Genomic DNA, 18,094 nt, shown 5'->3' on the forward strand with positions numbered 1-18,094 from the left:
CTACTTACATAAACTAATGCACAGACACGGACGTGCACACACACAGATTGAGACAAAAAGACTCCCCTCTCATTACCCATTTACACTACCCCACCGCAGCCAGCCAGTCACTTTGAGTTTAAACCTCCTTACCTTTTCCAAATGTTCTCCATATTACATAGTTTGAACAGATAATAACAATCAACGAGATCCAAATATAATGTCAGACGTGGGATTCGAACCCACGCCTCCAGAGGAGACTGCGACCTGAACGCAGCGCCTTAGACCGCTCGGCCATCCTGACGTATATCATCAGACCCTTCGAATCATTCAACAAAAAACGCCATCATGGTTACTGCTCTCGTATGTTCAAATGTCCGTAAAACAAGGACCGATAATAAACCCCAGCTACCATGCGCTGTAACGTTACCATTGTTACATGGGTTACACTACTTACATAAACTAATGCACACACACGCACGTTCACGAGCACACTCACACACAGATTGAGACAGAAAGACAACCCTCTCATTTACAAATTCCACTACCCCACCGTAGCCAGCCAGTCACTTTGAGTTTAAATCTCCTTACCTTTTCCAAATGTTCTCCATATTACAAAGTTTGAACAGATAATCACAATCAAAGAGATCCAAATGAAGTGTCAGAAGTGGGATTCGAACCCACGCCTCCAGAGGACACTGCGACCTGAACGCAGCGCCTTAGACCGCTCGGCCAACCTGAAGTTTTTTAACCTAGTCTACGAATCAATAAACACAACACACCATCATGGTTACTGCTCTCGTATGTTCAAATGTCCGTAAAACAAGGACCGATAATAAACCCCAGCTACCATGCGCTGTAACGTTACCATAGTTACATGGGTTCCACTACTTACATTAACTAATGCACACACGCAGGTTCACGAGCACACTCACACACAGATTGAGACAGAAAGACACCCCTCTCATTTACAATTTCCACTTCCCCACAGTAGCCAGCCAGTCACTTTGAGTTTAAATCTCCTTACCTTTTCCAAATGTTCTCCATATTACAAAGTTTGAACAGATAATCACAATCAAAGAGATCAAAATGAAGTGTCAGAAGTGGGATTCGAACACACGCCTCCAGAGTAGACTACGACCTGAACGCAGCGCCTTAGACCGCTCGACCATCCTGATGTATTTCATCAAACCCTTCGAATCAATAAACCCAAAACGCCATCATGGTTACTGCTCTCGTATGTACAAATGTCCGTAAAACATGGACCCATAATAAACCCCAGCTACCATGTGCTGTAACCTTACCATAGTTACATGGATTACACTACTTACATAAACTAATGCACAGACACGGACGTGCACACAAAGATTGAGACAGAAAGACAACCGTCTCATTTCCCCTTTCTACTACCCCAAAGTAGCCAGCCAGTCACTTTGAGTTTAAACCTCCTTACCTTTTCCAAATGTTCTCGATATTACATAGTTTGAACAGATAATAACAATCAACGAGATCCAAATATAATGTCAGAAGTGGGATTCGAACCCACGCCTCCAGAAGAGACTGCGACCTGAACGCAGCGCCTTAGACCGCTCGGCCATCCTGACGTATTTTATCAGACCCTTCGAATCATTCAACAAAAAACGCCATCATGGTTACTGCTCTCGTATGTTCAAATGTCCGTAAAACAAGGACCGATAATAAACCCCAGCTACCATGCGCTGTAACGTTACCATTGTTACATGGGTTACACTACTTACATAAACTAATGCACACACACGCACGTTCACGAGCACACTCACACACAGATTGAGACAGAAAGACAACCCTCTCATTTACAATTTCCACTACCCCACCGTAGCCAGCCAGTCACTTTGAGTTTAAATCTCCTTACCTTTTCCAAATGTTCTCCATGTTACAAAGTTTGAACAGATAATCACAATCAAAGAGATCCAAATGAAGTGTCAGAAGTGGGATTCGAACCCACGCCTCCAGAGGAGACTACGACCTGAACGCAACACCTTAGACCGCTCGGCCATCCTAACGTTTTGTAACAGACCCTACGAATCAATAAAAACAACACACCATCATGGTTACTGCTCTGGTATGTTCAAATGTCCGTAAAACATGGACCGATTATAAACCACAGCTTCCATGCGCTGTAACCTTACCATAGTTACATGGATTACACTACTTACATAAACTAATGCACAGACACGGACGTGCACACACACAGATTGAGACAAAAAGACACCCCTCTCATTACCCATTTACACTACCCCACCGCAGCCAGCCAGTCACTTTGAGTTTAAACCTCCTTACCTTTTCCAAATGTTCTCCATATTACATAGTTTGAACAGATAATAACAATCAACGAGATCCAAATATAATGTCAGACGTGGGATTCGAACCCACGCCTCCAGAGGAGACTGCGACCTGAACGCAGCGCCTTAGACCGCTCGGCCATCCTGACGTATTTCATCAGACCCTTCGAATCATTCAACAAAAAACGCCATCATGGTTACTGCTCTCGTATGTTCAAATGTCCGTAAAACAAGGACCGATAATAAACCCCAGCTACCATGCGCTGTAACGTTACCATTGTTACATGGGTTACACTACTTACATAAACTAATGCACACACACGCACGTTCACGAGCACACTCACACACAGATTGAGACAGAAAGACAACCCTCTCATTTACAAATTCCACTACCCCACCGTAGCCAGCCAGTCACTTTGAGTTTAAATCTCCTTACCATTTCCAAATGTTCTCCATATTACAAAGTTTGAACAGATAATCACAATCAAAGAGATCCAAATGAAGTGTCAGAAGTGGGATTCGAACCCACGCCTCCAGAGGACACTGCGACCTGAACGCAGCGCCTTAGACCGCTCGGCCAACCTGAAGTTTTTTAACCTAGTCTACGAATCAATAAACACAACACACCATCATGGTTACTGCTCTCGTATGTTCAAATGTCCGTAAAACAAGGACCGATAATAAACCCCAGCTACCATGCGCTGTAACGTTACCATAGTTACATGGGTTCCACTACTTACATTAACTAATGCACACACGCAGGTTCACGAGCACACTCACACACAGATTGAGACAGAAAGACACCTCTCATTTACAATTTCCACTTCCCCACAGTAGCCAGCCAGTCACTTTGAGTTTAAATCTCCTTACCTTTTCCAAATGTTCTCCATATTACAAAGTTTGAACAGATAATCACAATCAAAGAGATCAAAATGAAGTGTCAGAAGTGGGATTCGAACCCACGCCTCCAGAGTAGACTACGAACTGAACGCAGCGCCTTAGACCGCTCGACCATCCTGATGTATTGCAACAAACCCTTCGAATCAATAAACCCAAAACGCCATCATGGTTACTGCTCTCGTATGTACAAATGTCCGTAAAACATGGACCCATAATAAACCCCTGCTACCATGTGCTGTAACCTTACCATAGTTACATGGATTACACTACTTACATAAACTAATGCACAGACACGGACGTGCACACAAAGATTGAGACAGAAAGACACCCGTCTCATTTCCCCTTTCTACTACCCCAAAGTAGCCAGCCAGTCACTTTGAGTTTAAACCTCCTTACCTTTTCCAAATGTTCTCCATATTACAAATTTTGAACAGATAAACACAATCAAAGAGATCCAAATGAAGTGTCAGAAGTGGGATTCGAACCCACTCCTCCAGAGGAGACTACGACCTGAACGCAACACCTTAGACCGCTCGGCCATCCTAACGTATTGTAACATACCCTTCGAATCATTCAACAAAAAACGCCATCATGGTTACTGCTCTCGTATGTTCAAATGTCCGTAAAACAAGGACCGATAATAAACCCCAGCTACCATGCGCTGTAACGTTACCATTGTTACATGGGTTACACTACTTACATAAACTAATGCACACACACGCACGTTCACGAGCACACTCACACACAGATTGAGACAGAAAGACAACCCTCTCATTTACAATTTCCACTACCCCACCGCAGCCAGCCAGTCACTTTGAGTTTAAATCTCCTTACCTTTTCCAAATGTTCTCCATATTACAAAGATTGAACAGATAATCACAATCAAAGAGATCCAAATGAAGTGTCAGAAGTGGGATTCGAACCCACGCCTCCAGAGAAGACTACAACCTGAACGCAACACCTTAGACCGCTCGGCCATCCTAACGTATTGTAACAGACCCTACGAATCAATAAAAACAACACACCATCATGGTTACTGCTCTGGTATGTTCAAATGTCCGTAAAACATGGACCGATTATAAACCACAGCTTCCATGCGCTGTAACCTTACCATAGTTACATGGATTACACTACTTACATAAACTAATGCACAGACACGGACGTGCACACACACAGATTGAGACAAAAAGACACCCCTCTCATTACCCATTTACACTACCCCACCGCAGCCAGCCAGTCACTTTGAGTTTAAACCTCCTTACCTTTTCCAAATGTTCTCCATATTACATAGTTTGAACAGATAATAACAATCAACGAGATCCAAATATAATGTCAGAAGTGGGATTCGAACCCACGCCTCCAGAGGAGACTGCGACCTGAACGCAGCGCCTTAGACCGCTCGGCCATCCTGACGTATATCATCAGACCCTTCGAATCATTCAACAAAAAACACCATCATGGTTACTGCTCTCGTATGTTCAAGTGTCCGTAAAACAAGGACCGATAATATACCCCAGCTACCATGCGCTGTAACGTTACCATTGTTACATGGGTTACACTACTTACATAAACTAATGCACACACACGCACGTTCACGAGCACACTCACACACAGATTGAGACAGAAAGACAACCCTCTCATTTACAAATTCCACTACCCCACCGTAGCCAGCCAGTCACTTTGAGTTTAAATCTCCTTACCTTTTCCAAATGTTCTCCATATTACAAAGTTTGAACAGATAATCACAATCAAAGAGATCCAAATGAAGTGTCAGAAGTGGGATTCGAACCCACGCCTCCAGAGGACACTGCGACCTGAACGCAGCGCCTTAGACCGCTCGGCCAACCTGAAGTTTTTTAACCTAGTCTACGAATCAATAAACACAACACACCATCATGGTTACTGCTCTCGTATGTTCAAATGTCCGTAAAACAAGGACCGATAATAAACCCCAGCTACCATGCGCTGTAACGTTACCATAGTTACATGGGTTCCACTACTTACATTAACTAATGCACACACGCAGGTTCACGAGCACACTCACACACAGATTGAGACAGAAAGACACCCCTCTCATTTACAATTTCCACTTCCCCACAGTAGCCAGCCAGTCACTTTGAGTTTAAATCTCCTTACCTTTTCCAAATGTTCTCCATATTACAAAGTTTGAACAGATAATCACAATCAAAGAGATCAAAATGAAGTGTCAGAAGTGGGATTCGAACCCACGCCTCCAGAGTAGACTACGAACTGAACGCAGCGCCTTAGACCGCTCGACCATCCTGATGTATTGCAACAAACCCTTCGAATCAATAAACCCAAAACGCCATCATGGTTACTGCTCTCGTATGTACAAATGTCCGTAAAACATGGACCCATAATAAACCCCTGCTACCATGTGCTGTAACCTTACCATAGTTACATGGATTACACTACTTACATAAACTAATGCACAGACACGGACACAAAGATTGAGACAGAAAGACACCCGTCTCATTTCCCCTTTCTACTACCCCAAAGTAGCCAGCCAGTCACTTTGAGTTTAAACCTCCTTACCTTTTCCAAATGTTCTCCATATTACAAATTTTGAACAGATAATCACAATCAAAGAGATCCAAATGAAGTGTCAGAAGTGGGATTCGAACCCACTCCTCCAGAGGAGACTACGACCTGAACGCAACACCTTAGACCGCTCGGCCATCCTAACGTATTGTAACATACCCTTCGAATCATTCAACAAAAAACGCCATCATGGTTACTGCTCTCGTATGTTCAAATGTCCGTAAAACAAGGACCGATAATAAACCCCAGCTACCATGCGCTGTAACGTTACCATTGTTACATGGGTTACACTACTTACATAAACTAATGCACACACACGCACGTTCACGAGCACACTCACACACAGATTGAGACAGAAAGACAACCCTCTCATTTACAATTTCCACTACCACCGCAGCCAGCCAGTCACTTTGAGTTTAAATCTCCTTACCTTTTCCAAATGTTCTCCATATTACAAAGTTTGAACAGATAATCACAATCAAAGAGATCCAAATGAAGTGTCAGAAGTGGGATTCGAACCCACGCCTCCAGAGAAGACTACGACCTGAACGCAACACCTTAGACCGCTCGGCCATCCTAACGTATTGTAACAGACCCTACGAATCAATAAAAACAACACACCATCATGGTTACTGCTCTGGTATGTTCAAATGTCCGTAAAACATGGACCGATTATAAACCACAGCTTCCATGCGCTGTAACCTTACCATAGTTACATGGATTACACTACTTACATAAACTAATGCACAGACACGGACGTGCACACACACAGATTGAGACAAAAAGACACCCCTCTCATTACCCATTTACACTACCCCACCGCAGCCAGCCAGTCACTTTGAGTTTAAACCTCCTTACCTTTTCCAAATGTTCTCCATATTACATAGTTTGAACAGATAATAACAATCAACGAGATCCAAATATAATGTCCGAAGTGGGATTCGAACCCACGCCTCCAGAGGAGACTGCGACCTGAACGCAGCGCCTTAGACCGCTCGGCCATCCTGACGTATATCATCAGTCCCTTCGAATCATTCAACAAAAAACACCATCATGGTTACTGCTCTCGTATGTTCAAGTGTCCGTAAAACAAGGACCGATAATAAACCCCAGCTACCATGCGCTGTAACGTTACCATTGTTACATGGGTTACACTACTTACATAAACTAATGCACACACACGCACGTTCACGAGCACACTCACACACAGATTGAGACAGAAAGACAACCCTCTCATTTACAATTTCCACTACCCCACCGCAGCCAGCCAGTCACTTTGAGTTTAAATCTCCTTACCTTTTCCAAATGTTCTCCATATTACAAAGTTTGAACAGATAATCACAATCAAAGAGATCCAATAGAAGTGTCAGCAGTGGGATTCGAACCCACGCCTCCAGAGGAGACTATGACCTGAACGCAACACCTTAGACCGCTCGGCCAACCCAACGTATTGTAACAGACCCTACGAATCAATAAAAACAACACACCATCATGGTTACTGCTCTGGTATGTTCAAATGTCCGTAAAACATGGACCGATTATAAACCACAGCTTCCATGCGCTGTAACCTTACCATAGTTACATGGATTACACTACTTACATAAACTAATGCACAGACACGGACGTGCACACACACAGATTGAGACAAAAAGACACCCCTCTCATTACCCATTTACACTACCCCACCGCAGCCAGCCAGTCACTTTGAGTTTAAATCTCATTACCTTTTCCAAATGTTCTCCATATTACAAAGTTTGAACAGAAAATCACAAACAACGAGATCCAATTGTAGTGTCAGAATTGGGATTCGAACCCACGCCTCCAGAGGAGACTGCGACCTGAACGCAGCGCCTTAGACCGCTCGGCCATCCTGACGTTTTTTAACCTAGTCTACGAATCAATAAACACAACACACCATCATGGTTACTGCTCTCGTATTTTCAAATGTCCGTAAAACAAGGACCGATAATAAACCCCAGCTACCATGCGCTGTAACGTTACCATAGTTACATGGGTTCCACTACTTACATTAACTAATGCACACACGCAGGTTCACGAGCACACTCACACACAGATTGAGACAGAAAGACACCCCTCTCATTTACAATTTCCACTTCCCCACAGTAGCCAGCCAGTCACTTTGAGTTTAAATCTCCTTACCTTTTCCAAATGTTCTCCATATTACAAAGTTTGAACAGATAATCACAATCAAAGAGATCAAAATGAAGTGTCAGAAGTGGGATTCGAACCCACGCCTCCAGAGTAGACTACGACCTGAACGCAGCGCCTTAGACCGCTCGACCATCCTGATGTATTTCATCAAACCCTTCGAATCAATAAACCCAAAACGCCATCATGGTTACTGCTCTCGTATGTACAAATGTCCGTAAAACATGGACCCATAATAAACCCCAGCTACCATGTGCTGTAACCTTACCATAGTTACATGGATTACACTACTTACATAAACTAATGCACAGACACGGACGTGCACACAAAGATTGAGACAGAAAGACAACCGTCTCATTTCCCCTTTCTACTACCCCAAAGTAGCCAGCCAGTCACTTTGAGTTTAAACCTCCTTACCTTTTCCAAATGTTCTCCATATTACATAGTTTGAACAGATAATAACAATCAACGAGATCCAAATATAATGTCAGAAGTGGGATTCGAACCCACGCCTCCAGAAGAGACTGCGACCTGAACGCAGCGCCTTAGACCGCTCGGCCATCCTGACGTATTTCATCAGACCCTTCGAATCATTCAACAAAAAACGCCATCATGGTTACTGCTCTCGTATGTTCAAATGTCCGTAAAACAAGGACCGATAATAAACCCCAGCTACCATGCGCTGTAACGTTACCATTGTTACATGGGTTACACTACTTACATAAACTAATGCACACACACGCACGTTCACGAGCACACTCACACACAGATTGAGACAGAAAGACAACCCTCTCATTTACAATTTCCACTACCCCACCGTAGCCAGCCAGTCACTTTGAGTTTAAATCTCCTTACCTTTTCCAAATGTTCTCCATGTTACAAAGTTTGAACAGATAATCACAATCAAAGAGATCCAAATGAAGTGTCAGAAGTGGGATTCGAACCCACGCCTCCAGAGGAGACTACGACCTGAACGCAACACCTTAGACCGCTCGGCCATCCTAACGTTTTGTAACAGACCCTACGAATCAATAAAAACAACACACCATCATGGTTACTGCTCTGGTATGTTCAAATGTCCGTAAAACATGGACCGATTATAAACCACAGCTTCCATGCGCTGTAACCTTACCATAGTTACATGGATTACACTACTTACATAAACTAATGCACAGACACGGACGTGCACACACACAGATTGAGACAAAAAGACACCCCTCTCATTACCCATTTACACTACCCCACCGCAGCCAGCCAGTCACTTTGAGTTTAAACCTCCTTACCTTTTCCAAATGTTCTCCATATTACATAGTTTGAACAGATAATAACAATCAACGAGATCCAAATATAATGTCAGAAGTGGGATTCGAACCCACGCCTCCAGAGGAGACTGCGACCTGAACGCTGCGCCTTAGACCGCTCGGCCATCCTGACGTATATCATCAGACCCTTCGAATCATTCAACAAAAAACGCCATCATGGTTACTGCTCTCGTATGTTCAAATGTCCGTAAAACAAGGACCGATAATATACCCCAGCTACCATGCGCTGTAACGTTACCATTGTTACATGGGTTACACTACTTACATAAACTAATGCACACACACGCACGTTCACGAGCACACTCACACACAGATTGAGACAGAAAGACAACCCTCTCATTTACAAATTCCACTACCCCACCGTAGCCAGCCAGTCACTTTGAGTTTAAATCTCCTTACCTTTTCCAAATGTTCTCCATATTACAAAGTTTGAACAGATAATCACAATCAAAGAGATCCAAATGAAGTGTCAGAAGTGGGATTCGAACCCACGCCTCCAGAGGACACTGCGACCTGAACGCAGCGCCTTAGACCGCTCGGCCAACCTGAAGTTTTTTAACCTAGTCTACGAATCAATAAACACAACACACCATCATGGTTACTGCTCTCGTATGTTCAAATGTCCGTAAAACAAGGACCGATAATAAACCCCAGCTACCATGCGCTGTAACGTTACCATAGTTACATGGGTTCCACTACTTACATTAACTAATGCACACACGCAGGTTCACGAGCACACTCACACACAGATTGAGACAGAAAGACACCCCTCTCATTTACAATTTCCACTTCCCCACAGTAGCCAGCCAGTCACTTTGAGTTTAAATCTCCTTACCTTTTCCAAATGTTCTCCATATTACAAAGTTTGAACAGATAATCACAATCAAAGAGATCAAAATGAAGTGTCAGAAGTGGGATTCGAACCCACGCCTCCAGAGTAGACTACGAACTGAACGCAGCGCCTTAGACCGCTCGACCATCCTGATGTATTGCAACAAACCCTTCGAATCAATAAACCCAAAACGCCATCATGGTTACTGCTCTCGTATGTACAAATGTCCGTAAAACATGGACCCATAATAAACCCCTGCTACCATGTGCTGTAACCTTACCATAGTTACATGGATTACACTACTTACATAAACTAATGCACAGACACGGACGTGCACACAAAGATTGAGACAGAAAGACACCCGTCTCATTTCCCCTTTCTACTACCCCAAAGTAGCCAGCCAGTCACTTTGAGTTTAAACCTCCTTACCTTTTCCAAATGTTCTCCATATTACAAATTTTGAACAGATAATAACAATCAAAGAGATCCAAATGAAGTGTCAGAAGTGGGATTCGAACCCACTCCTCCAGAGGAGACTACGACCTGAACGCAACACCTTAGACCGCTCGGCCATCCTAACGTATTGTAACATACCCTTCGAATCATTCAACAAAAAACGCCATCATGGTTACTGCTCTCGTATGTTCAAATGTCCGTAAAACAAGGACCGATAATAAACCCCAGCTACCATGCGCTGTAACGTTACCATTGTTACATGGGTTACACTACTTACATAAACTAATGCACACACACGCACGTTCACGAGCACACTCACACACAGATTGAGACAGAAAGACAACCCTCTCATTTACAATTTCCACTACCCCACCGCAGCCAGCCAGTCACTTTGAGTTTAAATCTCCTTACCTTTTCCAAATGTTCTCCATATTACAAAGTTTGAACAGATAATCACAATCAAAGAGATCCAAATGAAGTGTCAGAAGTGGGATTCGAACCCACGCCTCCAGAGAAGACTACGACCTGAACGCAACACCTTAGACCGCTCGGCCATCCTAACGTATTGTAACAGACCCTACGAATCAATAAAAACAACACACCATCATGGTTACTGCTCTGGTATGTTCAAATGTCCGTAAAACATGGACCGATTATAAACCACAGCTTCCATGCGCTGTAACCTTACCATAGTTACATGGATTACACTACTTACATAAACTAATGCACAGACACGGACGTGCACACACACAGATTGAGACAAAAAGACACCCCTCTCATTACCCATTTACACTACCCCACCGCAGCCAGCCAGTCACTTTGAGTTTAAACCTCCTTACCTTTTCCAAATGTTCTCCATATTACATAGTTTGAACAGATAATAACAATCAACGAGATCCAAATATAATGTCAGAAGTGGGATTCGAACCCACGCCTCCAGAGGAGACTGCGACCTGAACGCAGCGCCTTAGACCGCTCGGCCATCCTGACGTATATCATCAGTCCCTTCGAATCATTCAACAAAAAACACCATCATGGTTACTGCTCTCGTATGTTCAAGTGTCCGTAAAACAAGGACCGATAATAAACCCCAGCTACCATGCGCTGTAACGTTACCATTGTTACATGGGTTACACTACTTACATAAACTAATGCACACACACGCACGTTCACGAGCACACTCACACACAGATTGAGACAGAAAGACAACCCTCTCATTTACAATTTCCACTACCCCACCGCAGCCAGCCAGTCACTTTGAGTTTAAATCTCCTTACCTTTTCCAAATGTTCTCCATATTACAAAGTTTGAACAGATAATCACAATCAAAGAGATCCAATAGAAGTGTCAGCAGTGGGATTCGAACCCACGCCTCCAGAGGAGACTATGACCTGAACGCAACACCTTAGACCACTCGGCCATCCTAACGTGTTGTAACAGACCCTACGAATCAATAAAAACAACACACCATCATGGTTACTGCTCGAGTATGTTCAAATGTCCGTAAAACATGGACCGATTATAAACCACAGCTTCCATGCGCTGTAACCTTACCATAGTTACATGGATTACACTACTTACATAAACTAATGCACAGACACGGACGTGCACACACACAGATTGAGACAAAAAGACACCCCTCTCATTACCCATTTACACTACCCCACCGCAGCGAACCAAACGAGATCCAAATATATTGTCAGAAGTGGGATTCAAACCCACGCCTCCAGAAGAGACTGCGACCTGAACGCAGCGCCTTAGACCGCTCGGCCATCCTGACGTATTTCATCAGACCCTTCGAATCATTCAACAAAAAACGCCATCATGGTTACTGCTCTCGTATGTTCAAATGTCCGTAAAACAAGGACCGATAATAAACCCCAGCTACCATGCGCTGTAACGTTACCATTGTTACATGGGTTACACTACTTACATAAACTAATGCACACACACGCACGTTCACGAGCACACTCACACACAGATTGAGACAGAAAGACAACCCTCTCATTTACAATTTCCACTACCCCACCGTAGCCAGCCAGTCACTTTGAGTTTAAATCTCCTTACCTTTTCCAAATGTTCTCCATGTTACAAAGTTTGAACAAATAATCACAATCAAAGAGATCCAAATGAAGTGTCAGAAGTGGGATTCGAACCCACGCCTCCAGAGGAGACTACGACCTGAACGCAACACCTTAGACCGCTCGGCCATCCCAACGTATTGTAACAGACCCTACGAATCAATAAAAACAACACACCATCATGGTTACTGCTCTGGTATGTTCAAATGTCCGTAAAACATGGACCGATTATAAACCACAGCTTCCATGCGCTGTAACCTTACCATAGTTACATGGATTACACTACTTACATAAACTAATGCACAGACACGGACGTGCACACACACAGATTGAGACAAAAAGACACCCCTCTCATTACCCATTTACACTACCCCACCGCAGCCAGCCAGTCACTTTGAGTTTAAATCTCATTACCTTTTCCAAATGTTCTCCATATTACAAAGTTTGAACAGAAAATCACAAACAACGAGATCCAATTGTAGTGTCAGAAGTGGGATTCGAACCCACGCCTCCAGAGGAGACTGCGACCTGAACGCAGCGCCTTAGACCGCTCGGCCATCCTGACGTATAACATCAGACCCTTCGAATCATTCAACAAAAAACGCCATCATGGTTACAGCTCTCGTATGTTCAAATGTCCGTAAAACAAGGACCGATAATAAACCCCAGCTACCATGCGCTGTAACGTTACCATTGTTACATGGGTTACACTACTTACATAAACTAATGCACACACACGCACGTTCACGAGCACACTCACACACAGATTGAGACAGAAAGACAACCCTCTCATTTACAATTTCCACTACCCCACCGTAGCCAGCCAGTCACTTTGAGTTTAAATCTCCTTACCTTTTCCAAATGTTCTCCATATTACAAAGTTTGAACAGATAATCACAATCAAAGAGATCCAAATGAAGTGTCAGAAGTGGGATTCGAACCCACGCCTCCAGAGGAGACTGCGACCTGAACGCAGCGCCTTAGACCGCTCGGCCATCCTGACGTTTTTTAACCTGTCTACGAATCAATAAACACAACACACCATCATGGTTACTGCTCTCGTATGTTCAAATGTCCGTAAAACAAGGACCGATAATAAACCCCAGCTACCATGCGCTGTAACGTTACCATAGTTACATGGGTTCCACTACTTACATTAACTAATGCACACACGCAGGTTCACGAGCACACTCACACACAGATTGAGACAGAAAGACACCCCTCTCATTTACAATTTCCACTTCCCCACAGTAGCCAGCCAGTCACTTTGAGTTTAAATCTCCTTACCTTTTCCAAATGTTCTCCATATTACAAAGTTTGAACAGATAATCACAATCAAAGAGATCAAAATGAAGTGTCAGAAGTGGGATTCGAACCCACGCCTCCAGAGTAGACTACGACCTGAACGCAGCGCCTTAGACCGCTCGACCATCCGGATGTATTTCATCAAACCCTTCGAATCAATAAACCCAAAACGCCATCATGGTTACTGCTCTCGTATGTACAAATGTCCGTAAAACATGGACCCATAATAAACCCCAGCTACCATGTGCTGTAACCTTACCATAGTTACATGGATTACACTACTTGCATAAACTAATGCACAGACACGGACGTGCACACAAAGATTGAGACAGAAAGACAACCGTCTCATTTCCCCTTTCTACTACCCCAAAGTAGCCAGCCAGTCACTTTGAGTTTAAACCTCCTTACCTTTTCCAAATGTTCTCCATATTACATAGTTTGAACAGATAATAACAATCAACGAGATCCAAATATAATGTCAGAAGTGGGATTCGAACCCACGCCTCTAGAAGAGACTGCGACCTGAACGCAGCGCCTTAGACCGCTCGGCCATCCTGACGTATTTCATCAGACCCATCGAATCATTCAACAAAAAACGCCATCATGGTTACTGCTCTCGTATGTTCAAATGTCCGTAAAACAAGGACCGATAATAAACCCCAGCTACCATGCGCTGTAACGTTACCATTGTTACATGGGTTACACTACTTACATAAACTAATGCACACACACGCACGCACTCACACACAGATTGAGACAGAAAGACAACCCTCTCATTTACAATTTCCACTACCCCACCGTAGCCAGCCAGTCACTTTGAGTTTAAATCTCCTTACCTTTTCCAAATGTTCTCCATGTTACAAAGTTTGAACAGATAATCACAATCAAAGAGATCCAAATGAAGTGTCAGAAGTGGGATTCGAACCCACGCCTCCAGAGTAGACTACGACCTGAACGCAGCGCCTCAGACCGCTCGACCATCCTGATGTACTTCATCAAATCCTTCGAATCAATAAACCCAAAACGCCATCATGGTTACTGCTCTCGTATGTACAAATGTCCGTAAAACATGGACCCATAATAAACCCCAGCTACCATGTGCTGTAACCTTACCATAGTTACATGGATTACACTACTTACATAAACTAATGCACAGACACGGACGTGCACACAAAGATTGAGACAGAAAGACACCCGTCTCATTTCCCCTTTCTACTACCCCAAAGTAGCCAGCCAGTCACTTTGAGTTTTAACCTCCTTACCTTTTCCAAATGTTGTCCATATTACATAGTTTGAACAGATAATAACAATCAACGAGATCGAAATATAATGTCAGAAGTGGGATTCGAACCCACGCCTCCAGAGGAGACTGCCACCTGAACGCAGCGCCTTAGACCGCTCGGCCATCCTGACGAATATCATCAGACCCTTCGAATCATTCAACAAAAAACGCCATCATGGTTACTGCTCTCGTATGTTCAAATGTCCGTAAAACAAGGACCGATAATAAACCCCAGCTACCATGCGCTGTAACGTTACCATTGTTACATGGGTTACACTACTTACATAAACTAATGCACACACACGCACGTTCACGAGCACACTCACACACAGATTGAGACAGAAAGACGACCCTCTCATTTACAATTTCCACTACCCCACCGTAGCCAGCCAGTCACTTTGAGTTTAAATCTCCTTACCTTTTCCAAATGTTCTCCATATTACAAAGTTTGAACAGATAATCACAATCAAAGAGATCCAAATGAAGTGTCGGAGGTGGGATTCGAACCCACGCCTCCAGAGGAGACTACGACCTGAACGCAACACCTTAGACCGCTCGGCCATCCTAACGTTTTGTAACAGACCCTACGAATCAATAAAAACAACACACCATCATGGTTACTGCTCTGGTATGTTCAAATGTCCGTAAAACATGGACCGATTATAAACCACAGCTTCCATGCACTGTAACCTTACCATAGTTACATGGATTACACTACTTACATAAACTAATGCACAGACACGGACGTGCACACACACAGATTGAGACAAAAAGACACCCCTCTCATTACCCATTTACACTACCCCACCGCAGCCAGCCAGTCACTTTGAGTTTAAACCTCCTTACCTTTTCCAAATGTTCTCCATATTACATAGTTTGAACAGATAATAACAATCAACGAGATCCAAACATAATGTCAGAAGTGGGATTCGAACCCACGCCTCCAGAGGAGACTGCGACCTGAACGCAGCGCCTTAGACCGCTCGGCCATCCTGACGTATTTCATCAGACCCTTCGAATCATTCAACAAAAAACGCCATCATGGTTACTGCTCTCGTATGTTCAAATGTCCGTAAAACAAGGACCGATAATAAACCCCAGCTACCATGCGCTGTAACGTTACCATTGTTACATGGGTTACACTACTTACATAAACTAATGCACACACACGCACGTTCACGAGCACACTCACACACAGATTGAGACAGAAAGACAACCCTCTCATTTACAATTTCCACTACCCCACCGTAGCCAGCCAGTCACTTTGAGTTTAAATCTCCTTACCTTTTCCAAATGTTCTCCATATTACAAAGTTTGAACACATAATCACAATCAAAGAGATCCAAATGAAGTGTCAGAAGTGGGATTCGAACCCACGCCTCCAGAGGAGACTGCGACCTGAACGCAGCGCCTTAGACCGCTCGGCCATCCTGACGTTTTTTAACCTGTCTACGAATCAATAAACACAACACACCATCATGGTTACTGCTCTCGTATGTTCAAATGTCCGTAAAACAAGGACCGATAATAAACCCCAGCTACCATGCGCTGTAACGTTACCATAGTTACATGGGTTCCACTACTTACATTAACTAATGCACACACGCAGGTTCACGAGCACACTCACACACAGATTGAGACAGAAAGACACCCCTCTCATTTACAATTTCCACTTCCCCACAGTAGCCAGCCAGTCACTTTGAGTTTAAATCTCCTTACCTTTTCCAAATGTTATCCATATTACAAAGTTTGAACAGATAATCACAATCAAAGAGATCAAAATGAAGTGTCAGAAGTGGGATTCGAACCCACGCCTCCAGAGTAGACTACGAACTGAACGCAGCACCTTAGACCGCTCGACCATCCTGATGTATTTCATCAAACCCTTAGAATCAATAAACCCAAAACGCCATCATGGTTACTGCTCTCGTATGTACAAATGTCCGTAAAACATGGACCCATAATAAACCCCAGCTACCATGTGCTGTAACCTTACCATAGTTACATGGATTACACTACTTACATAAACTAATGCACAGACACGGACGTGCACACAAAGATTGAGAGAGAAAGACACCCGTCTCATTTCCCCTTTCTACTACCCCAAAGTAGCCAGCCAGTCACTTTGAGTTTAAACCTCCATACCTTTTCCAAATGTTCTCCATATTACAAAGTTTGAACAGATAATCACAACCAATGAGATCCAAATGAAGTGTCAGAAGTGGGATTCAAACCCACGCCTCCAGAGGAGACTACGACCTGAACGCAACACCTTAGACCGCTCGGCCATCCTAACGTATTGTAACAGACCCTACGAATCAATAAAAACAACACACCATCATGGTTACTGCTCTGGTATGTTCAAATGTCCGTAAAATATGGACCGATTATAAACCACAGCTTCCATGCGCTGTAACCTTACCATAGTTACATGGATTACACTACTTACATAAACTAATGCACAGACACGGACGTGCACACACACAGATTGAGACAAAAAGACACCCCTCTCATTACCCATTTACACTACCCCACCGCAGCCAGCCAGTCACTTTGAGTTTAAATCTCATTACCTTTTCCAAATGTTCTCCATATTACAAAGTTTGAACAGAAAATCACAAACAACGAGATCCAATTGTAGTGTCAGAAGTGGGATTCGAACCCACGCCTCCAGAGGAGACTGCGACCTGAACGCAGCGCCTTAGACCGCTCGGCCATCCTGACGTTTTTTAACCTAGTCTACGAATCAATAAACACAACACACCATCATGGTTACTGCTCTCGTATTTTCAAATGTCCGTAAAACAAGGACCGATAATAAACCCCAGCTACCATGCGCTGTAACGTTACCATAGTTACATGGGTTCCACTACTTACATTAACAA

General features: G+C 43.6%; 7 non-coding genes across 7 annotated transcripts; all 7 read right to left on the minus strand.

The window, feature by feature from the left end:
* Nucleotides 1-4,530: 4,530 nt before the first annotated feature.
* trnal-cag (transfer RNA leucine (anticodon CAG)) lies at nucleotides 4,531-4,613 on the minus strand. Its single transcript has one exon. It is a non-coding gene; the product is annotated as a tRNA-Leu (tRNA).
* A 6,835-nt stretch (nucleotides 4,614-11,448) lies between these two features.
* Nucleotides 11,449-11,531, minus strand: trnal-cag (transfer RNA leucine (anticodon CAG)). The gene has a single exon. It is a non-coding gene; the product is annotated as a tRNA-Leu (tRNA).
* A 1,573-nt stretch (nucleotides 11,532-13,104) lies between these two features.
* On the minus strand, nucleotides 13,105-13,187 carry trnal-cag (transfer RNA leucine (anticodon CAG)). Its single transcript has one exon. It is a non-coding gene; the product is annotated as a tRNA-Leu (tRNA).
* Nucleotides 13,188-13,542: 355 nt separating this feature from the next.
* trnal-cag (transfer RNA leucine (anticodon CAG)) lies at nucleotides 13,543-13,625 on the minus strand. Its single transcript has one exon. It is a non-coding gene; the product is annotated as a tRNA-Leu (tRNA).
* A 2,498-nt stretch (nucleotides 13,626-16,123) lies between these two features.
* On the minus strand, nucleotides 16,124-16,206 carry trnal-cag (transfer RNA leucine (anticodon CAG)). The gene has a single exon. It is a non-coding gene; the product is annotated as a tRNA-Leu (tRNA).
* A 355-nt stretch (nucleotides 16,207-16,561) lies between these two features.
* On the minus strand, nucleotides 16,562-16,644 carry trnal-cag (transfer RNA leucine (anticodon CAG)). The gene has a single exon. It is a non-coding gene; the product is annotated as a tRNA-Leu (tRNA).
* Nucleotides 16,645-17,850: 1,206 nt separating this feature from the next.
* On the minus strand, nucleotides 17,851-17,933 carry trnal-cag (transfer RNA leucine (anticodon CAG)). The gene has a single exon. It is a non-coding gene; the product is annotated as a tRNA-Leu (tRNA).
* Between the last annotated feature and the right edge of the window lie 161 nt (nucleotides 17,934-18,094).

Source organism: Gadus macrocephalus, chromosome 2 (genome assembly GCF_031168955.1).
Source record: "Gadus macrocephalus chromosome 2, ASM3116895v1".
Classification (NCBI taxonomy): Eukaryota; Metazoa; Chordata; class Actinopteri; order Gadiformes; family Gadidae; genus Gadus; species Gadus macrocephalus.